Genomic DNA, 26,567 nt, shown 5'->3' with positions numbered 1-26,567 from the left:
CACAGCCCTCCAAAACACAAACCTTCAAAAACAACTCTCCAAAACACAGCCCTCCAAAACACAACCCTCCATAACACAACCCTCCATAACACAACCCTCTAAAACACAACCCTCCAAAACACAACCCTCTAAAACAAAACCCTCCAAAACACAACCTCCAAAAAACTAACCTTGAAACACAACTCTCCAAACACAACCCTCCAAACAACCCTCCATGACACAAACCTCCAAAACACAACCCTCCAAAACACAGCCCTCCAAAACACAACCCTCCAAAACACAACCCTCCAACACACAACCCTCCAAAACACAACCCTCTAAAACACAACCCTCCAAAACACAGCCCTCCAAAACACAAACCTTGAAACACAACTCTCCAAAACACAGCCCTCCAAAACACAAGCCACCAAAACACAATCCTCCAAAACACAACCCTCCAAAACAAAACCCTCCAAAACACATCCCTCCAAAACACAACCCTCCAAAACACAACCCTCTAAAAAACAGCCCTCCAAAACACAACCCTCCAAAACACAGCCCTCCAAAACACAACCCTCCAAAACACAGCCCTCCAATACACAACCCTCCATAACACAACCCCTCAAAACACAGCCCTCCAAAACACAACCCTACAAAACACAGCCCTCCAAAACAAAAACCTCCAAAACACAGCCCTCCAAAACACAACCCTCCAAATCACAAACCTCCAAAACACAGCCCTCCAAACACACAACCCTCCATAACACAACCCTCCATAACACAACCCTCTAAAAAACAACCCTCCAAAACACAACCCTCTCAAACACAACCCTCCAAAACACAACCTCCAAAAACTAACCTTGAAACACAACTCTCCAAATACAAACCTCCAAACAACCCTCCATAACACAAACGTCCAAAACACAACCCTCCAAAACACAGCCCTCCAAAACACAACCCTCCAAAACACAACACTCGAAAACACAACCCTCCAAAACACAACCCTCCAAAACACAACCCTCGAAAACACAACCCTCCAAAACACAACCCTCCAAAACACAGCCCTCCAAAACACAACCATCCAAAACACAACCCTCCAACACACAACCCTCCAAAACACAACCCTCTAAAACACAACCCTCCAAAATACAACCCTCCAACACACAACCCTCCAAAACACAACCCTCTAAAACACAACCCTCCAAAACACAGCCCTCCAAAACACAAACCTTGAAACACAACTCTCCAAAACACAGCCCTCCAAAACACAAGCCACCAAAACACAATCCTCCAAAACACAACCCTCCAAAACAAAACCCTCCAAAACACATCCCTCCAAAACACAACCCTCCAAAACACAACCCTCTAAAACACAGCCCTCCAAAACACAACCCTCCAAAACACAGCCCTCCAAAACACAACCCTCCAAAACACAGCCCTCCAAAACACAACCCTCCATAACACAACCCCTCAAAACACAGCCCTCCAAAACACAACCCTCCAAAACACAGCCCTCCAAAACACAACCCTCTAAAACACAAGCCTCCAAAACACAACCCTCTAAAACAACCCTCCAAAACACAGCCCTCCAAAACACACCCTTCCAAAACACAAGCCACCAAAACACAATACTCCAAAATACAACCCTCCAAAACAAAACTCTCCAAAACACATCCCTCCAAAACACAACCCTCCAAAACACAGCCCTCGAAAACACAAGCCACCAAAACACAATCCTCCAAAACACAACTCTCCAAAACAAAACCCTCCAAAACACATCCCTCCAAAACACAACCCTCAAAAACACAACCCTCTAAAACACAGCCCTCCAGAACACAACCCTCCAAAACACAGCCCTCCAAAACACAACCCTCCAAAACAAAACTCTCCAAAACATATCCCTCCAAAACACAACCCTCCAAAACACAGCCCTCTAAAACACAACCCTCCAAAACACAGCCCTCCAAAACACATCCCTCCGAAACAAAACCCTCCAAAACGCAAACCTCCAAAACACAGCGCTCCAAAACACAACCCTCCATAACACAACCCTCTATAACACAACCCTCCATAACACAACCCCTCAAAACACAGCCCTCCAAAACACAACCCTCCAAAACACAGCCCTCCAAAACAAAAACCTCCAAAACACAGCCCTCCAAAACATAACCCTCCAAAACAAAACCCTCCAAAACACATCCCTCCAAAACACAACCCTCCAAAACACAACCCTCCAAAACACAACCCTCTTAAACACAACTCTCCAAACACAACCCTCCATAACACAACCCTCCAAAACACAACCCTTCAAAACACAGCCCTCCAAAACACAACCCTCCAAAACACAACCCTCCAAAACACAGCCCTCCAAAAACACAGCCCTCCAAAACACAACCCTCCAAAACACAGCCCTCCAAAACACAACCCTCTATAACAAAACCCCTCAAAACACAGCCCTCCAAAACACAACCCTCCAAAACACAAACCTCCAAAACACAGCCCTCCAAAACACAACCCTCCATAACACAACCCTCCATAACAAAACCCTCTAAAACACAACCCTCCAAAACACAACCCTCTAAAACACAACCCTCCAAAACACAACCTCCAAAAAAATAACCTTGAAACACAACTCTCCAAACACAACCCTCTAAACAACCCTCCATGACACCTACCTCCAAAACACAACCCTCCAAAACACAGCCCTCCAAAACACAACCATCCAAAACACAACCCGCCAACACACAACCCTCCAAAACACAACCCTCTAAAACAAAACCCTCCAAAACACAGCCCTCCAAATCACAAACCTTCAAACACAATTCTCCAAAACACTGCACTCCAAAACACAAGCCACCAAAACACAATCCTCCAAAACACAACCCTCCAAAACAAAACCCTCCAAAACACATCCCTCCAAAACACAACCCTCCAAAACACAACCCTCTAAAACACAGCCCTCCAAAACACAACCCTCCAAAACACAGCCCTCCAAAACACAACCCTCCAAAACAAAACCCCTCAAAACACAGCCCTCCAAAACACAACCCTCCAAAACACAAACCTCCAAAACAAAGCCCTCCAAAACACAACCCTCCATAACACAACCCTCCATAACAAAACCCTCTAAAACACAACCCTCCAAAACACAACCCTCTAAAACACAACCCTCCAAAACACAACCTCCAAAAAAATAACCTTGAAACACAACTCTCCAAACACAACCCTCTAAACAACCCTCCATAACACCTACCTCCAAAACACAACCCTCCAAAACACAGCCCTCCAAAACACAACCATCCAAAACACAACCCGCCAACACACAACCCTCCAAAACACAACCCTCTAAAACAAAACCCTCCAAAACACAGCCCTCCAAAACACAAACCTTCAAACACAATTCTCCAAAACACTGCACTCCAAAACACAAGCCACCAAAACACAATCCTCCAAAACACAACCCTCCAAAACAAAACCCTCCAAAACACATCCCTCCAAAACACAACCCTCCAAAACACAACCCTCTAAAACACAGCCCTCCAGAACACAACCCTCCAAAACACAGCCCTCCAAAACACAACCCTCCAAAACAAAACTCTCCAAAACATATCCCTCCAAAACACAACCCTCCAAAACACAGCCCTCCAAAACACAGCCCTCCAAAACACAACCCTCCAAAACACAGCCCTCCAAAACACAACCCTCCAAAACACAACCATCCAAAACGCAAACCTCCAAAACACAGCCCTCCAAAACACAACCCTCTAAAACACAACCCTCCAAAACACAGCCCTCCAAAACACAAACCTTCAAACACAACTCTCCAAAACACAGCCCTCCAAAACACAACCCTCCATAACACAACCCTCCATAACACAACCCTCTAAAACACAACCCTCCAAAACACAGCCCTCCAAAACACAAGCCACTAAAACACAACCCTCGAAAACACAACCCTCTAAAACACAAGCCTCCAAAACACAACCCTCTAAAACAACCCTCCAAAACACAGCCCTCCAAAACACACCCTTCCAAAACACAAGCCACCAAAACACAATACTCCAAAATACAACCCTCCAAAACAAAACTCTCCAAAACACATCCCTCCAAAACACAACCCTCCAAAACACAGCCCTCGAAAACACAAGCCACCAAAACACAATCCTCCAAAACACAACTCTCCAAAACAAAACCCTCCAAAACACATCCCTCCAAAACACAACCCTCAAAAACACAACCCTCTAAAACACAGCCCTCCAGAACACAACCCTCCAAAACACAGCCCTCCAAAACACAACCCTCCAAAACAAAACTCTCCAAAACATATCCCTCCAAAACACAACCCTCCAAAACACAGCCCTCCAAAACACAACCCTCCAAAACACAGCCCTCCAAAACACATCCCTCCAAAACAAAACCCTCCAAAACGCAAACCTCCAAAACACAGCGCTCCAAAACACAACCCTCCATAACACAACCCTCTATAACACAACCCTCCATAACACAACCCCTCAAAACACAGCCCTCCAAAACACAACCCTCCAAAACACAGCCCTCCAAAACAAAAACCTCCAAAACACAGCCCTCCAAAACATAACCCTCCAAAATAAAACCCTCCAAAACACATCCCTCCAAAACACAACCCTCCAAAACACAACCCTCCAAAACAAAACCCTCTTAAACACAACTCTCCAAACACAACCCTCCATAACACAACCCTCCAAAACACAACCCTTCAAAACACAGCCCTCCAAAACACAACCCTCCAAAACACAACCCTCCAAAACACAGCCCTCCAAAAACACAGCCCTCCAAAACACAACCCTCCAAAACACAGCCCTCCAAAACACAACCCTCTATAACAAAACCCCTCAAAACACAGCCCTCCAAAACACAACCCTCCAAAACACAAACCTCCAAAACACAGCCCTCCAAAACACAACCCTCCATAACACAACCCTCCATAACACAACCCTCTAAAACACAACCCTCCAAAACACAACCCTCTAAAACACAACCCTCCAAAACACAACCTCCAAAAAAATAACCTTGAAACACAACTCTCCAAACACAACCCTCTAAACAACCCTCCATGACACCTACCTCCAAAACACAACCCTCCAAAACACAGCCCTCCAAAACACAACCATCCAAAACACAACCCGCCAACACACAACCCTCCAAAACACAACCCTCTAAAACAAAACCCTCCAAAACACAGCCCTCCAAATCACAAACCTTCAAACACAATTCTCCAAAACACTGCACTCCAAAACACAAGCCACCAAAACACAATCCTCCAAAACACAACCCTCCAAAACAAAACCCTCCAAAACACATCCCTCCAAAACACAACCCTCCAAAACACAACCCTCTAAAACACAGCCCTCCAAAACACAACCCTCCAAAACACAGCCCTCCAAAACACAACCCTCCAAAACAAAACCCCTCAAAACACAGCCCTCCAAAACACAACCCTCCAAAACACAAACCTCCAAAACAAAGCCCTCCAAAACACAACCCTCCATAACACAACCCTCCATAACAAAACCCTCTAAAACACAACCCTCCAAAACACAACCCTCTAAAACAGAACCCTCCAAAACACAACCTCCAAAAAAATAACCTTGAAACACAACTCTCCAAACACAACCCTCTAAACAACCCTCCATAACACCTACCTCCAAAACACAACCCTCCAAAACACAGCCCTCCAAAACACAACCATCCAAAACACAACCCGCCAACACACAACCCTCCAAAACACAACCCTCTAAAACAAAACCCTCCAAAACACAGCCCTCCAAAACACAAACCTTCAAACACAATTCTCCAAAACACTGCACTCCAAAACACAAGCCACCAAAACACAATCCTCCAAAACACAACCCTCCAAAACAAAACCCTCCAAAACACATCCCTCCAAAACACAACCCTCCAAAACACAACCCTCTAAAACACAGCCCTCCAGAACACAACCCTCCAAAACACAGCCCTCCAAAACACAACCCTCCAAAACAAAACTCTCCAAAACATATCCCTCCAAAACACAACCCTCCAAAACACAGCCCTCCAAAACACAGCCCTCCAAAACACAACCCTCCAAAACACAGCCCTCCAAAACACAACCCTCCAAAACACAACCATCCAAAACGCAAACCTCCAAAACACAGCCCTCCAAAACACAACCCTCTAAAACACAACCCTCCAAAACACAGCCCTCCAAAACACAAACCTTCAAACACAACTCTCCAAAACACAGCCCTCCAAAACACAACCCTCCATAACACAACCCTCCATAACACAACCCTCTAAAACACAACCCTCCAAAACACAACCCTCTAAAACACAACCCTCCAAAACACAACCTCCAAAAAACTAACCTTGAAACACAACTCTCCAAACACAACCCTCCAAACAACCCTCCATGACACAAACCTCCAAAACACAACCCTCCAAAACACAGCCCTCCAAAACACAACCCTCCAAAACACAACCCTCCAACACACAACCCTCCAAAATACAACCCTCTAAAACACAACCCTCAAAAACACAGCCCTCCAAAACACAAACCTTGAAACACAACTCTCCAAAACACAGCCCTCCAAAACACAAGCCACCAAAACACAATCCTCCAAAACACAACCCTCCAAAACAAAACCCTTCAAAACACATCCTTCCAAAACACAACCCTCCAAAACACAACCCTCTAAAACACAGCCCTCCAAAACACAACCCTCCAAAACACAGCCCTCCAAAACACAACCCTCCAAAACACAGCCCTCCAATACACAACCCTCCATAACACAACCCCTCAAAACACAGCCCTCCAAAACACAACCCTCCAAAACACAGCCCTCCAAAACAAAAACCTCCAAAACACAGCCCTCCAAAACACAACCCTCCAAATCACAAACCTCCAAAACACAGCCCTCCAAACACACAACCCTCCATAACACAACCCTCCATAACACAACCCTCTAAAAAACAACCCTCCAAAACACAACCCTCTCAAACACAACCCTCCAAAACACAACCTCCAAAAAACTAACCTTGAAACACAACTCTCCAAACACAAACCTCCAAACAACCCTCCATAACACAAACGTCCAAAACACAACCCTCCAAAACACAGCCCTCCAAAACACAACCCTCCAAAACACAACCCTCGAAAACACAACCCTCAAAACACAATCCTCCAAAACACAACCCTCGAAAACACAACCCTCCAAAACACAACCCTCCAAAACACAGCCCTCCAAAACACAACCATCCAAAACACAACCCTCCAACACACAACCCTCCAAAACACAACCCTCTAAAACACAACCCTCCAAAATACAACCCTCCAACACACAACCCTCCAAAACACAACCCTCTAAAACACAACCCTCCAAAATACAGCCCTCCAAAACACAAACCTTGAAACACAACTCTCCAAAACACAGCCCTCCAAAACACAAGCCACCAAAACACAATCCTCCAAAACACAACCCTCCAAAACAAAACCCTCCAAAACACATCCCTCCAAAACACAACCCTCTAAAACACAGCCCTCCAAAACACAACCCTCCAAAACACAGCCCTCCAAAACACAACCCTCCAAAACACAGCCCTCCAAAACACAACCCTCCATAACACAACCCCTCAAAACACAGCCCTCCAAAACACAACCCTCCAAAACACAGCCCTCCAAAACAAAACCTCCAAAACACAGCCCTCCAAAACACAACCCTCCAAAACACAAACCTCCAAAACACAGCCCTCCAAACACACAATCCTCCATAACACAACCCTCCATAACACAACCCTCTAAAACACAACCTCCAAAAAAACTAACCTTGAAACACAACTCTCCAAACACAACCCTCCAAACAACCCTCCATAACACAAACGTCCAAAACACAACCCTCCAAAACACAGTCCTCCAAAACACAACCCTCCAAAACACAACCCTCGAAAACACAACCCTCCAAAACACAAACCTCCAAAACACAACCCTCTAAAACAACCCTCCAAAACACAGCCCTCCAAAACACAACCTTCCAAAACACAAGCCACCAAAACAAAACCCTCCAAAACACATCAATCCAAAACAAAACCCTCCAAAACACATCCCTCCAAAACACAACCCTCCAAAACACAGCCCTCCAAAACACAAGCCACCAAAACACAATCCTCCAAAACACAACCCTCCAAAACAAAACCCTCCAAAACACATCCCTCCAAAACACAACCCTCCAAAACACAACCCTCCAAAACAAAACCCTCCAAAACACAGCCCTCCAAAACACAACCCTCCAAAACACAACTCTCTATAACACAACCCTCCATAACACAACCCCTCAAAACACAGCCCTCCAAAACACAACCCTCCAAAACACAGCCCTCCAAAACAAAAACCTCCAAAACACAGCCCTCCAAAACACAACCCTCCAAAATAAAACCCTCCAAAATACATCCCTCCAAAACACAACCCTCCAAAACACAACCCTCCAAAACACAGCCTTCCAAAACACAACCCTCCAAAACACAGCCCTCCAAAACGCAACCCTCCAAAAGACAAACCTCCAAAACGCAAACCTCCAAAACACAGCCCTTCGAAACACAACCCTCCAAAACTCAACCTCCAAAAAACAGCCCTCCAAAACACAACCCTCCATAACACAACCCTCCAAAACACAACCCTCTAAAACACAACTCTCCAAACACAACCCTCCATAACACAACCCTCCAAAACACAACCCTTCAAAACACAGCCCTCCAAAACACAGCCCTCCAAAACACAACCCTCCAAAACACAGCCGTCCTAAATCACAGCCCTCCAAAACACAACCCTCCAAAACACAGCCCTCCAAAACGCAACCCTCCATGACACAACCCCTCAAAACATAGCCCTCCAAAACACAACCCTCCAAAACACAGCCCTCCAAAACACAAACCTTCAAACACAACTCTCCAAAACACAGCCCTCCAAAACACAACCCTCCATAACACAACCCTCCATAACACAACCCTCTAAAACACAACCCTCCAAAACACAACCCTCTAAAACACAACCCTCCAAAACACAACCTCCAAAAAACTAACCTTGAAACACAACTCTCCAAACACAACCCTCCAAACAACCCTCCATGACACAAACCTCCAAAACACAACCCTCCAAAACACAGCCCTCCAAAACACAACCCTCCAAAACACAACCCTCCAACACACAACCCTCCAAAATACAACCCTCTAAAACACAACCCTCAAAAACACAGCCCTCCAAAACACAAACCTTGAAACACAACTCTCCAAAACACAGCCCTCCAAAACACAAGCCACCAAAACACAATCCTCCAAAACACAACCCTCCAAAACAAAACCCTTCAAAACACATCCTTCCAAAACACAACCCTCCAAAACACAACCCTCTAAAACACAGCCCTCCAAAACACAACCCTCCAAAACACAGCCCTCCAAAACACAACCCTCCAAAACACAGCCCTCCAATACACAACCCTCCATAACACAACCCCTCAAAACACAGCCCTCCAAAACACAACCCTCCAAAACACAGCCCTCCAAAACAAAAACCTCCAAAACACAGCCCTCCAAAACACAACCCTCCAAATCACAAACCTCCAAAACACAGCCCTCCAAACACACAACCCTCCATAACACAACCCTCCATAACACAACCCTCTAAAAAACAACCCTCCAAAACACAACCCTCTCAAACACAACCCTCCAAAACACAACCTCCAAAAAACTAACCTTGAAACACAACTCTCCAAACACAAACCTCCAAACAACCCTCCATAACACAAACGTCCAAAACACAACCCTCCAAAACACAGCCCTCCAAAACACAACCCTCCAAAACACAACCCTCGAAAACACAACCCTCAAAACACAATCCTCCAAAACACAACCCTCGAAAACACAACCCTCCAAAACACAACCCTCCAAAACACAGCCCTCCAAAACACAACCATCCAAAACACAACCCTCCAACACACAACCCTCCAAAACACAACCCTCTAAAACACAACCCTCCAAAATACAACCCTCCAACACACAACCCTCCAAAACACAACCCTCTAAAACACAACCCTCCAAAATACAGCCCTCCAAAACACAAACCTTGAAACACAACTCTCCAAAACACAGCCCTCCAAAACACAAGCCACCAAAACACAATCCTCCAAAACACAACCCTCCAAAACAAAACCCTCCAAAACACATCCCTCCAAAACACAACCCTCTAAAACACAGCCCTCCAAAACACAACCCTCCAAAACACAGCCCTCCAAAACACAACCCTCCAAAACACAGCCCTCCAAAACACAACCCTCCATAACACAACCCCTCAAAACACAGCCCTCCAAAACACAACCCTCCAAAACACAGCCCTCCAAAACAAAACCTCCAAAACACAGCCCTCCAAAACACAACCCTCCAAAACACAAACCTCCAAAACACAGCCCTCCAAACACACAACCCTCCATAACACAACCCTCCATAACACAACCCTCTAAAACACAACCTCCAAAAAAACTAACCTTGAAACACAACTCTCCAAACACAACCCTCCAAACAACCCTCCATAACACAAACGTCCAAAACACAACCCTCCAAAACACAGTCCTCCAAAACACAACCCTCCAAAACACAACCCTCGAAAACACAACCCTCCAAAACACAAACCTCCAAAACACAACCCTCTAAAACAACCCTCCAAAACACAGCCCTCCAAAACACAACCTTCCAAAACACAAGCCACCAAAACAAAACCCTCCAAAACACATCAATCCAAAACAAAACCCTCCAAAACACATCCCTCCAAAACACAACCCTCCAAAACACAGCCCTCCAAAACACAAGCCACCAAAACACAATCCTCCAAAACACAACCCTCCAAAACAAAACCCTCCAAAACACATCCCTCCAAAACACAACCCTCCAAAACACAACCCTCCAAAACAAAACCCTCCAAAACACAGCCCTCCAAAACACAACCCTCCAAAACACAACTCTCTATAACACAACCCTCCATAACACAACCCCTCAAAACACAGCCCTCCAAAACACAACCCTCCAAAACACAGCCCTCCAAAACAAAAACCTCCAAAACACAGCCCTCCAAAACACAACCCTCCAAAATAAAACCCTCCAAAATACATCCCTCCAAAACACAACCCTCCAAAACACAACCCTCCAAAACACAGCCTTCCAAAACACAACCCTCCAAAACACAGCCCTCCAAAACGCAACCCTCCAAAAGACAAACCTCCAAAACGCAAACCTCCAAAACACAGCCCTTCGAAACACAACCCTCCAAAACTCAACCTCCAAAAAACAGCCCTCCAAAACACAACCCTCCATAACACAACCCTCCAAAACACAACCCTCTAAAACACAACTCTCCAAACACAACCCTCCATAACACAACCCTCCAAAACACAACCCTTCAAAACACAGCCCTCCAAAACACAGCCCTCCAAAACACAACCCTCCAAAACACAGCCGTCCTAAATCACAGCCCTCCAAAACACAACCCTCCAAAACACAGCCCTCCAAAACGCAACCCTCCATGACACAACCCCTCAAAACATAGCCCTCCAAAACACAACCCTCCAAAACACAGCCCTCCAAAACAAAAACCTCCAAAACACAGCCCTCCAAAACACAACCCTCCAAAACACGAACCTCCAAAACACAGCCCTCCAAAACACAACCCTCCAAAACACAGCCCTCCAAAACACAACCCTCCAAAAGACAACCCTCCAAAACGCAAACCTCCAAAACACAGCCCTTCGAAACACAACCCTCCAAAACTCAACCTCCAAAAAACAGCCCTCCAAAACACAACCCTCCAAAACACAACCCTCCAAAACACAACCCTCTAAAACACAACTCTCCAAACACAACCCTCCATAACACAACCCTCCAAAACACAACCCTTCAAAACACAGCCCTCCAAAACACAGCCCTCCAAAACACAACCCTCCAAAACACAGCCGTCCTAAATCACAGCCCTCCAAAACACAACCCTCCAAAACACAGCCCTCCAAAACGCAACCCTCCATGACACAACCCCTCAAAACACAGCCCTCCAAAACACAACCCTCCAAAACACAGCCCTCCAAAACAAAAACCTCCAAAACACAGCCCTCCAAAACACAACCCTCCAAAACACGAACCTCCAAAACACAGCCCTCCAAAACACAACCCTCCATAACACAACCCTCCATAACACAACCCTGTAAAACACAACCCTCCAAAACACAACCCTCTAAAACACAACCCTCCAAAACACAACCTCCAAAAAACTAACCTTGAAACACAACTCTCCAAACACAACCCTCCAAACAATCCTCCAAAACACAACCCTCCAAAACAAAACGCTCCAAAACACATCCCTCCAAAACACAACCCTCCAAAACACAACCCTCTAAAACACAGCTCTCCAAAATACAACCCTCCAAAAGACAGCCCTCCAAAACACAACCCTCCAAAACACAGCCCTCCAAAACACAACCCTCCATAACACAACCCCTCAAAACACAGCCCTCCAAAACACAACCCTCCAAAACACAACCCTCCAACACACAACCCTCCAAAACACAACCCTCTAAAACACAACCCTCCAAAATACAACCCTCCAACACACAACCCTCCAAAACACAACCCTCTAAAACACAACCCTCCAAAATACAGCCCTCCAAAACACAAACCTTGAAACACAACTCTCCAAAACACAGCCCTCCAAAACCCAAGCCACCAAAACACAATCCTCCAAAACACAACCCTCCAAAACAAAACCCTCCAAAACACATCCCTCCAAAACACAACCCTCCAAAACACAACCCTCTAAAACACAGCCCTCCAAAACACAACCCTCCAAAACACAGCCCTCCAAAACACAACCCTCCAAAACACAGCCCTCCAAAACACAACCCTCCATAACACAACCCCTCAAAACACAACCCTCCAAAACACAACCCTCCAAAACACAGCCCTCCAAAACAAAAACCTCCAAAACACAGCCCTCCAAAACACAACCCTCCAAAACACAAACCTCCAAAACACAGCCCTCCAAACACACAACCCTCCATAACACAACCCTCCATAACACAACCCTCTAAAACACAACCTCCAAAAAACTAACCTTGAAACACAACTCTCCAAACACAACCCTCCAAACAACCCTCCATAACACAAACGTCCAAAACACAACCCTCCAAAACACAGCCCTCCAAAACACAACGCTCCAAAACACAACCCTCGAAAACACAACCCTCCAAAACACAAACCTCCAAAACACAACCCTCTAAAACAACCCTCCAAAACACAGCCCTCCAAAACACAACCTTCCAAAACACAAGCAACCAAAACAAAACCCTCCAAAACACATCCCTCCAAAACAAAACCCTCCAAAACACATCCCTCCAAAACACAACCCTCCAAAACACAGCCCTCCAAAACACAAGCCACCAAAACACAATCCTCCAAAACACAACCCTCCAAAACAAAACCCTCCAAAACACATCCCTCCAAAACACAACCCTCCATAACACAACCCTCCAAAACACAACCCTCCAAAACACAGCCCTCCAAAACACAACCCTCCAAAACACAACCCTCTATAACACAACCCTCGATAACACAACCCCTCAAAACACAGCCCTCCAAAACACAACCCTCCAAAACACAGCCCTCCAAAACAAAAACCTCCAAAACACAGCCCTCCAAAACACAACCCTCCAAAATAAAACCCTCCAAAACACATCCCTCCAAAACACAACCCTCCAAAACACAACCCTCCAAAACACAGCCTTCCAAAACACAACCCTCCAAAACACAGCCCTCCAAAACACAACCCTCCAAAAGACAACCCTCCAAAATGCAAACCTCCAAAACACAGCCCTTCGAAACACAACCCTCCAAAACTCAACCTCCAAAAAACAGCCCTCCAAAACACAACCCTCCATAACACAACCCTCCAAAACACAACCCTCTAAAACACAACTCTCCAAACACAACCCTCCATAACACAACCCTCCAAAACACAACCCTTCAAAACACAGCCCTCCAAAACACAGCCCTCCAAAACACAACCCTCCAAAGCACAGCCGTCCTAAATCACAGCCCTCCAAAACACAACCCTCCAAAACACAGCCCTCCAAAACGCAACCCTCCATGACACAACCCCTCAAAACACAGCCCTCCAAAACACAACCCTCCAAAACACAGCCCTCCAAAACAAAAACCTCCAAAACACAGCCCTCCAAAACACAACCATCCAAAACACGAACCTCCAAAACAAAACCCTCCGAAACACATCCCTCCAAAACACAACCCTCCAAAACACAACCCTCTAAAACACAGCTCTCCAAAACACAACCCTCCAAAACACAGCCCTCCAAAACACAACCCTCCAAAACACAGCCCTCCAAAACACAACCCTCCATAACACAACCCCTCAAAACACAGCCCTCCAAAACACAACCCTCCAAAACACAGCCCTCCAAAACAAAAACCTCCAAAACACAGCCCTCCAAAACACAACCCTCCAAAACACAACCCTCCAAAACACAACCCTCTAAAACACAACTCTCCAAACACAACCCTCCATAACACAACCCTCCAAAACACAACCCTTCAAAACACAGCCTTCCAAAACACAGCCCTCCAAAACACAACCCTCCAAAACACAGCCGTCCTAAATCACAGCCCTCCAAAACACAACCCTCCAAAACACAGCCCTCCAAAACGCAACCCTCCATGACACAACCCCTCAAAACACAGCCCTCCAAAACACAACCCTCCAAAACACAGCCCTCCAAAACAAAAACCTCCAAAACACAGCCCACCAAAACACAACCCTCCAAAACACGAACCTCCAAAACACAGCCTTCCAAAACACAACCCTCCATAACACAACCCTCCATAACACAACCGTCCATAACACAACCATGGAAAACACAACCCTCCAAAACACAACCCTCTAAAACACAACCCTCCAAAACACAACCTCCAAAAAACTAACCTTGAAACACAACTCTCCAAACACAACCCTCCAAACAATCCTCCAAAACACAACCCTCCAAAACAAAACCCTCCAAAACACATCCCTCCAAAACACAACCCTCCAAAACACAACCCTCTAAAACACAGCTGTCCAAAACACAACCCTCCAAAACACAGCCCTCCAAAACACAACCCTCCAAAACACAGCCCTCCAAAACACAACCCTCCATAACACAACCCCTCAAAACACAGCCCTCCAAAACACAACCCTCCAAAACACAGCCCTCCAAAACAAAAACCTCCAAAACACAGCCCTCCAAAACACAACCCTCCAAAACACAAACCTTCAAAACACGGCCCTCCAAATCACAACCCTCCAAAACACAACCCTCCATAACACAACCCTCTAAAACACAACTCTCCAAACACAACCCTCTAAAACACAACCCTCCAAAACAAAACCCTCCAAAACACATCCCTCCAAAACAAAACCCTCCAAAACACAACCCTCTAAAACACAGCCCTCCAAAACACAACCCTCCAAAACACAGTCCTCCAAAACACAACCCTGCAAAACACAGCCCTCCAAAACACAACCCTCCATAACGCAACCCCTCAAAACACAGCCCTCCAAAACACAACCCTCCAAAACACAGCCCTCCAAAACAAAAACCTCCAAAACACAGCCCTCCAAAACACAACCCTCCAAAACTCAACCTCCAAAAAACAGCCCTCCAAAACACAACCCTCCATAACACAATCCTCCAAAACACAACCCTCTAAAACACAACTCTCCAAACACAACCCTCCAAAACACAGCCGTCCTAAATCACAGCCCTCCAAAACACAACCCTCCAAAACACAGCCCTCCAAAACGCAACCCTCCATGACACAACCCCTCAAAACACAGCCCTCCAAAACACAACCCTCCAAAACACAGCCCTCCAAAACAAAAACCTCCAAAACACAGCCCTCCAAAACACAACCCTCCAAAACACGAACCTCCAAAACACAGCCCTCCAAAACACAACCCTCCATAACACAACCCTCCATAACACAACCCTGTAAAACACAACCCTCCAAAACACAACCCTCTAAAACACAACCCTCCAAAACACAGCCCTCCAAAACACAAACCTTCAAACACAACTCTCCAAAACACAGCCCTCCAAAACACAAGCCACCAAAACACAATCCTCCAAAACACAACCCTCCAAAACAAAACCCTCCAAAACACATCCCTCCAAAACAAAACCCTCCAAAACACAACCCTCTAAAACACAGCCCTCCAAAACACAACACTCCAAAACACAGTCCTCCAAAACACAACCCTGCAAAACACAGCCCTCCAAAACACAACCCTCCATAACTCAACCCCTCAAAACACAGCCCTCCAAAACACAACCCTCCAAAACACAGCCCTCCAAAACAAAAACCTCCAAAACACAGCCCTCCAAAACACAACCCTCCAAAACTCAACCTCCAAAAAACAGCCCTCCAAAACACAACCCTCCATAACACAATCCTCCAAAACACAACCCTCTAAAACACAACTCTCCAAACACAACCCTCCAAAACACAGCCGTCCTAAATCACAGCCCTCCAAAACACAACCCTCCAAAACACAGCCCTCCAAAACGCAACCCTCCATGACACAACCCCTCAAAACACAGCCCTCCAAAACACAACCCTCCAAAACACAGCCCTCCAAAACAAAAACCTCCAAAACACAGCCCTCCAAAACACAACCCTCCAAAACACGAACCTCCAAAACACAGCCCTCCAAAACACAACCCTCCATAACACAACCCTCCAAACAATCCTCCAAAACACAACCCTCCAAAACACAACCCTCTAAAACACAGCTCTCCAAAACACAACCCTCCAAAACACAGCCCTCCAAAACACAACCCTCCAAAACACAGCCCTCCAAAACACAACCCTCCATAACACAGCCCTCCAAAACACAACCCTCCATAACACAACCCCTCAAAACACAGCCCTCCAAAACACAACCCTCCAAAACACAGCCCTCCAAAACAAAAACCTCCAAAACACAGCCCTCCAAAACACAACCCTCCAAAACACAAACCTTCAAAACACAGCCCTCCAAAACACAACCCTCCAAAACACAACCCTCCATAACACAACCCTCTAAAACACAACTCTCCAAACACAACCCTCTAAAACACAACCCTCCAAAACACAGCCCTCCAAAACACAAACCTTCAAACACAACTCTCCAAAACACAGCCCTCCAAAACACAAGCCACCAAAACACAATCCTCCAAAACACAACCCTCCAAAACAAAACCCTCCAAAACACATCCCTCCAAAACAAAACCCTCCAAAACACAACCCTCTAAAACACAGCCCTCCAAAACACAACCCTCCAAAACACAGTCCTCCAAAACACAACCCTGCAAAACACAGCCCTCCAAAACACAACCCTCCATAACTCAACCCCTCAAAACACAGCCCTCCAAAACACAACCCTCCAAAACACAGTCCTCCAAAACACAACCCTGCAAAACACAGCCCTCCAAAACACAACCCTCCATAACTCAACCCCTCAAAACACAGCCCTCCAAAACACAACCCTCCAAAACACAGCCCTCCAAAACACAAACCTTCAAACACAACTCTCCAAAACACAGCCCTAAAAAACACAATCCTCCAAAACACAACCCTCCAAAACAAAACCTTCCAAAATACATCCCTCCAAAACACAACCCTCCAAAACACAACCCTCTAAAACACAGCGCTCCAAAACACAACCCTCCAAAACACGAACCTCCAAAACACAGCCCTCCAAAACACAATCCTCCAAAACACAACCCTCCAAAACAAAACCCTCCAAAATACATCCCTCCAAAACACAACCCTCCAAAACAAAAACCTCCAAAACACAGCCCTCCAAAACACAACCCTCCAAAACACGAACCTCCAAAACACAGCCCTCCAAAACACAACCCTCCATAACACAACCCTCCATAACACAACCCTCTAAAACACAACCCTCCAAAACACAACCCTCTAAAATACAACCCTCCAAAACACAACCTCCAAAAAACTAACCTTGAAACACAACTCTCCAAATACAACCCTCCAAACAATCCTCCAAAACACAACCCTCCAAAACAAAACCCTCCAAAACACATCCCTCCAAAACACAACCCTCCAAAACACAACCCTATAAAACACAACCCTCCATAACACAATCCCTCAAAACACAGCCCTCCAAAACACAACCCTCCAAAACACAGCCCTCCAAAACAAAAACATCCAAAACACAGCCCTCCAAAACACAACCCTCCAAAACACAAACCTTCAAAACACAGCCCTCCAAAACACAACCCTCCAAAACACAACCCTCCATAACACAACCCTCTAAAACACAACTCTCCAAACACAACCCTCTAAAACACAACCCTCCAAAACACAGCCCTCCAAAACACAAACCTTCAAACACAACTCTCCAAAACACAGCCCTCCAAAACACAAGCCACCAAAACACAATCCTCCAAAACACAACCCTCCAAAACAAAACCCTCCAAAACACATCCCTTCAAAACAAAACCCTCCAAAACACAACCCTCTAAAACACAGCCCTCCAAAACACAAGCCTCCAAAACACAGTCCTCCAAAACACAACCCTGCAAAACACAGCCCTCCAAAACACAACCCTCCATAACTCAACCCCTCAAAACACAGCCCTCCAAAACACAACCCTCCAAAACACAGCCCTCCAAAACAAAAACCTCCAAAACACAGCCCTCCAAAACACAACCCTCCAAAACACAAACCTCCAAAACACAGCCCTCCAAAACACAACCCTCCATAACACAACCCTCCATAACACAACCCTCTAAAACACAACCCTCCAAAACACAACCCTCTAAAACACAACCCTCCAAAACACAACCTCCAAAAAACTAACCTTGAAACACAACTCTCCAAACACAACCCTCCAAACAACCCTCCATAACACAAACCTCCAAAACACAACCCTCCAAAACACAGCCCTCCAAAACACAACCCTCCAAAACACAACCCTCCAACACACAACCCTCCAAAACACAACCCTCTATAACACAACTCTCCAAAACACAGCCCTCCAAAACACAAAACTTCAAACACAACTCTCCAAAACACAGCCCTCCAAAACACAAGCCACCAAAACACAATCCTCCAAAACACAACCCTCCAAAACAAAACCCTCCAAAATACATCCCTCCAAAACACAACCCTCCAAAACACAACCCTCTAAAACACAGCGCTCCAAAACACAACCCTCCAAAACACAGCCCTCCAAAACACAACCCTCCAAAACAAATCCCTCCAAAACACATCCCTACAAAACACAACACTCCAAAACACAACCCTCCAAAACACAGCCCTCCAAAACACAACCCTCCAAAACACAGCCCTCCAAAACACAACCCTCCAAAACACAACTCTCCAAAACGCAAACTTCCAAAACACAGCCCTCAAAAACACAACCCTCCAAAACACAACCCTCCATAACACAACCATCCATAACACAACCCTCTAAAACACAACCCTCCAAAACACAGCCCTCCAAAACACAAACCTTCAAACACAACTCTCCAAAACACAGCCCTAAAAAACACAATCCTCCAAAACACAACCCTCCAAAACAAAACCCTCCAAAATACATCCCTCCAAAACACAACCCTCCAAAACACAACCCTCTAAAACACAGCGCTCCAAAACACAACCCTCCAAAACACGAACCTCCAAAACACAGCCCTCCAAAACACAACCCTCCATAACACAACCCTCCATAACACAACCCTCTAAAACACAACCCTCCAAAACACAACCCTCTAAAACACAACCCTCCAAAACACAACCTCCAAAAAACTAACCTTGAAACACAACTCTCCAAACACAACCCTCCAAACAATCCTCCAAAACACAACCCTCCAAAACAAAACCCTCCAAAACACATCCCTCCAAAACACAACCCTCCAAAACACAACCCTCTAAAACACAGCTCGCTAAAACACAACCCTCCAAAACACAGCCCTCCAAAACACAACCCTCCAAAACACAGCCCTCCAAAACACAACCCTCCAAAACACAATCCCTCAAAACACAGCCCTCCAAAACACAACCCTCCAAAACACAGCCCTCCAAAACAAAAACCTCCAAAACACAGCCCTCCAAAACACAACCCTCCAAAACACAAACCTTCAAAACACAGCCCTCCAAAACACAACCCTCCAAAACACAACCCTCCATAACACAACCCTCTAAAACAGAACTCTCCAAACACAACCCTCTAAAACACAACCCTCCAAAACACAGCCCTCCAAAACACAAACCTTCAAACACAACTCTCCAAAACACAGCCCTCCAAAACAAAAGCCACCAAAACACAATCCTCCAAAACACAACCCTCCAAAACAAAACCCTCCAAAACACATCCCTCCAAAACAAAACCCTCCAAAACACAACCCTCTAAAACACAGCCCTCCAAAACACAACCCTCCAAAACAAAGTCCTTCAAAACAAAACCCTGCAAAACACAGCCCTCCAAAACACAACCCTCCATAACTCAACCCCTCAAAACACAGCCCTCCAAAACACAACCCTCCAAAACACAGCCCTCCAAAACAAAAACCTCCAAAACACAGCCCTCCAAAACACAACCCTCCATAACACAACCCTCCAAACAATCCTCCAAAACACAACCCTCCAAAACACAACCCTCTAAAACACAGCTCTCCAAAACACAACCCTCCAAAACACAGCCCTCCAAAACACAACCCTCCAAAACACAGCCCTCCAAAACACAACCCTCCATAACACAGCCCTCCAAAACACAACCCTCCATAACACAACCCCTCAAAACACAGCCCTCCAAAACACAACCCTCCAAAACACAGCCCTCCAAAACAAAAACCTCCAAAACACAGCCCTCCAAAACACAACCCTCCAAAACACAAACCTTCAAAACACAGCCCTCCAAAACACAACCCTCCAAAACACAACCCTCCATAACACAACCCTCTAAAACACAACTCTCCAAACACAACCCTCTAAAACACAACCCTCCAAAACACAGCCCTCCAAAACACAAACCTTCAAACACAACTCTCCAAAACACAGCCCTCCAAAACACAAGCCACCAAAACACAATCCTCCAAAACACAACCCTCCAAAACAAAACCCTCCAAAACACATCCCTCCAAAACAAAACCCTCCAAAACACAACCCTCTAAAACACAGCCCTCCAAAACACAACCCTCCAAAACACAGTCCTCCAAAACACAACCCTGCAAAACACAGCCCTCCAAAACACAACCCTCCATAACTCAACCCCTCAAAACACAGCCCTCCAAAACACAACCCTCCAAAACACAGTCCTCCAAAACACAACCCTGCAAAACACAGCCCTCCAAAACACAACCCTCCATAACTCAACCCCTCAAAACACAGCCCTCCAAAACACAACCCTCCAAAACACAGCCCTCCAAAACACAAACCTTCAAACACAACTCTCCAAAACACAGCCCTAAAAAACACAATCCTCCAAAACACAACCCTCCAAAACAAAACCTTCCAAAATACATCCCTCCAAAACACAACCCTCCAAAACACAACCCTCTAAAACACAGCGCTCCAAAACACAACCCTCCAAAACACGAACCTCCAAAACACAGCCCTCCAAAACACAATCCTCCAAAACACAACCCTCCAAAACAAAACCCTCCAAAATACATCCCTCCAAAACACAACCCTCCAAAACAAAAACCTCCAAAACACAGCCCTCCAAAACACAACCCTCCAAAACACGAACCTCCAAAACACAGCCCTCCAAAACACAACCCTCCATAACACAACCCTCCATAACACAACCCTCTAAAACACAACCCTCCAAAACACAACCCTCTAAAATACAACCCTCCAAAACACAACCTCCAAAAAACTAACCTTGAAACACAACTCTCCAAATACAACCCTCCAAACAATCCTCCAAAACACAACCCTCCAAAACAAAACCCTCCAAAACACATCCCTCCAAAACACAACCCTCCAAAACACAACCCTATAAAACACAACCCTCCATAACACAATCCCTCAAAACACAGCCCTCCAAAACACAACCCTCCAAAACACAGCCCTCCAAAACAAAAACATCCAAAACACAGCCCTCCAAAACACAACCCTCCAAAACACAAACCTTCAAAACACAGCCCTCCAAAACACAACCCTCTAAAACACAACTCTCCAAACACAACCCTCTAAAACACAACCCTCCAAAACACAGCCCTCCAAAACACAAACCTTCAAACACAACTCTCCAAAACACAGCCCTCCAAAACACAAGCCACCAAAACACAATCCTCCAAAACACAACCCTCCAAAACAAAACCCTCCAAAACACATCCCTTCAAAACAAAACCCTCCAAAACACAACCCTCTAAAACACAGCCCTCCAAAACACAAGCCTCCAAAACACAGTCCTCCAAAACACAACCCTGCAAAACACAGCCCTCCAAAACACAACCCTCCATAACTCAACCCCTCAAAACACAGCCCTCCAAAACACAACCCTCCAAAACACAGCCCTCCAAAACAAAAACCTCCAAAACACAGCCCTCCAAAACACAACCCTCCAAAACACAAACCTCCAAAACACAGCCCTCCAAAACACAACCCTCCATAACACAACCCTCCATAACACAACCCTCTAAAACACAACCCTCCAAAACACAACCCTCTAAAACACAACCCTCCAAAACACAACCTCCAAAAAACTAACCTTGAAACACAACTCTCCAAACACAACCCTCCAAACAACCCTCCATAACACAAACCTCCAAAACACAACCCTCCAAAACACAGCCCTCCAAAACACAACCCTCCAAAACACAACCCTCCAACACACAACCCTCCAAAACACAACCCTCTATAACACAACCCTCCAAAACACAGCCCTCCAAAACACAAAACTTCAAACACAACTCTCCAAAACACAGCCCTCCAAAACACAAGCCACCAAAACACAATCCTCCAAAACACAACCCTCCAAAACAAAACCCTCCAAAATACATCCCTCCAAAACACAACCCTCCAAAACACAACCCTCTAAAACACAGCGCTCCAAAACACAACCCTCCAAAACACAGCCCTCCAAAACACAACCCTCCAAAACAAATCCCTCCAAAACACATCCCTACAAAACACAACACTCCAAAACACAACCCTCCAAAACACAGCCCTCCAAAACACAACCCTCCAAAACACAGCCCTCCAAAACACAACCCTCCAAAACACAACTCTCCAAAACGCAAACTTCCAAAACACAGCCCTCAAAAACACAACCCTCCAAAACACAACCCTCCATAACACAACCATCCATAACACAACCCTCTAAAACACAACCCTCCAAAACACAGCCCTCCAAAACACAAACCTTCAAACACAACTCTCCAAAACACAGCCCTAAAAAACACAATCCTCCAAAACACAACCCTCCAAAACAAAACCCTCCAAAATACATCCCTCCAAAACACAACCCTCCAAAACACAACCCTCTAAAACACAGCGCTCCAAAACACAACCCTCCAAAACACGAACCTCCAAAACACAGCCCTCCAAAACACAACCCTCCATAACACAACCCTCCATAACACAACCCTCTAAAACACAACCCTCCAAAACACAACCCTCTAAAACACAACCCTCCAAAACACAACCTCCAAAAAACTAACCTTGAAACACAACTCTCCAAACACAACCCTCCAAACAATCCTCCAAAACACAACCCTCCAAAACAAAACCCTCCAAAACACATCCCTCCAAAACACAACCCTCCAAAACACAACCCTCTAAAACACAGCTCGCTAAAACACAACCCTCCAAAACACAGCCCTCCAAAACACAACCCTCCAAAACACAGCCCTCCAAAACACAACCCTCCAAAACACAATCCCTCAAAACACAGCCCTCCAAAACACAACCCTCCAAAACACAGCCCTCCAAAACAAAAACCTCCAAAACACAGCCCTCCAAAACACAACCCTCCAAAACACAAACCTTCAAAACACAGCCCTCCAAAACACAACCCTCCAAAACACAACCCTCCATAACACAACCCTCTAAAACAGAACTCTCCAAACACAACCCTCTAAAACACAACCCTCCAAAACACAGCCCTCCAAAACACAAACCTTCAAACACAACTCTCCAAAACACAGCCCTCCAAAACAAAAGCCACCAAAACACAATCCTCCAAAACACAACCCTCCAAAACAAAACCCTCCAAAACACATCCCTCCAAAACAAAACCCTCCAAAACACAACCCTCTAAAACACAGCCCTCCAAAACACAACCCTCCAAAACAAAGTCCTTCAAAACAAAACCCTGCAAAACACAGCCCTCCAAAACACAACCCTCCATAACTCAACCCCTCAAAACACAGCCCTCCAAAACACAACCCTCCAAAACACAGCCCTCCAAAACAAAAACCTCCAAAACACAGCCCTCCAAAACACAACCCTCCAAAACACAAACCTCCAAAACACAGCCCTCCAAAACACAACCCTCCATAACACAACCCTCCATAACACAACCCTCTAAAACACAACCCTCCAAAACACAACCCTCTAAAACACAACCCTCCAAAACACAACCTCCAAAAAACTAACCTTGAAACACAACTCTCCAAACACAACCCTCCAAACAACCCTCCATAACACAAACCTCCAAAACACAACCCTCCAAAACACAGCCCTCCAAAACACAACCCTCCAAAACACAACCCTCCAACACACAACCCTCCAAAACACAACCCTCTATAACACAACCCTCCAAAACACAGCCCTCCAAAACACAAACCTTCAAACACAACTCTCCAAAACACAGCCCTCCAAAACACAAGCCACCAAAACACAATCCTCCAAAACACAACCCTCCAAAACAAAACCCTCCAAAACACATCCCTCCAAAACAAAACCCTCCAAAACACAACCCTCTAAAACACAGCCCTCCAAAACACAACCCTCCAAAACAAAGTCCTTCAAAACAAAACCCTGCAAAACACAGCCCTCCAAAACACAACCCTCCAAAACACAACCCTCCATAACACAACCCTCTAAAACAGAACTCTCCAAACACAACCCTCTAAAACACAACCCTCCAAAACACAGCCCTCCAAAACACAAACCTTCAAACACAACTCTCCAAAACACAGCCCTCCAAAACAAAAGCCACCAAAACACAATCCTCCAAAACACAACCCTCCAAAACAAAACCCTCCAAAACACATCCCTCCAAAACAAAACCCTCCAAAACACAACCCTCTAAAACACAGCCCTCCAAAACACAACCCTCCAAAACAAAGTCCTTCAAAACAAAACCCTGCAAAACACAGCCCTCCAAAACACAACCCTCCATAACTCAACCCCTCAAAACACAGCCCTCCAAAACACAACCCTCCAAAACACAGCCCTCCAAAACAAAAACCTCCAAAACACAGCCCTCCAAAACACAACCCTCCAAAACACAAACCTCCAAAACACAGCCCTCCAAAACACAACCCTCCATAACACAACCCTCCATAACACAACCCTCTAAAACACAACCCTCCAAAACACAACCCTCTAAAACACAACCCTCCAAAACACAACCTCCAAAAAACTAACCTTGAAACACAACTCTCCAAACACAACCCTCCAAACAACCCTCCATAACACAAACCTCCAAAACACAACCCTCCAAAACACAGCCCTCCAAAACACAACCCTCCAAAACACAACCCTCCAACACACAACCCTCCAAAACACAACCCTCTATAACACAACCCTCCAAAACACAGCCCTCCAAAACACAAACCTTCAAACACAACTCTCCAAAACACAGCCCTCCAAAACACAAGCCACCAAAACACAATCCTCCAAAACACAACCCTCCAAAACAAAACCCTCCAAAACACATCCCTCCAAAACAAAACCCTCCAAAACACAACCCTCTAAAACACAGCCCTCCAAAACACAACCCTCCAAAACAAAGTCCTTCAAAACAAAACCCTGCAAAACACAGCCCTCCAAAACACAACCCTCCATAACTCAACCCCTCAAAACACAGCCCTCCAAAACACAACCCTCCAAAACACAGCCCTCCAAAACAAAAACCTCCAAAACACAGCCCTCCAAAACACAACCCTCCAAAACACAAACCTCCAAAACACAGCCCTCCAAAACACAACCCTCCATAACACAACCCTCCATAACACAACCCTCTAAAACACAACCCTCCAAAACACAACCCTCTAAAACACAACCCTCCAAAACACAACCTCCAAAAAACTAACCTTGAAACACAACTCTCCAAACACAACCCTCCAAACAACCCTCCATAATACAAACCTCCAAAACACAACCCTCCAAAACACAGCCCTCCAAAACACAACCCTCCAAAACACAACCCTCCAACACACAACCCTCCAAAACACAACCCTCTATAACACAACCCTCCAAAACACAGCCCTCCAAAACACAAACCTTCAAACACAACTCTCCAAAACACAGCCCTC

This window comes from Petromyzon marinus, chromosome 40, assembly GCF_048934315.1.
Source record: "Petromyzon marinus isolate PM22_M1 ecotype Great Lakes invasive population chromosome 40, UKy_Petmar_22M1.pri1.0, whole genome shotgun sequence".
NCBI classification, from domain to species: domain Eukaryota; kingdom Metazoa; phylum Chordata; class Hyperoartia; order Petromyzontiformes; family Petromyzontidae; genus Petromyzon; species Petromyzon marinus.
The sequence above is the reverse complement of the archived record's forward strand: the minus strand, read 5'-3'. Positions refer to the sequence as shown.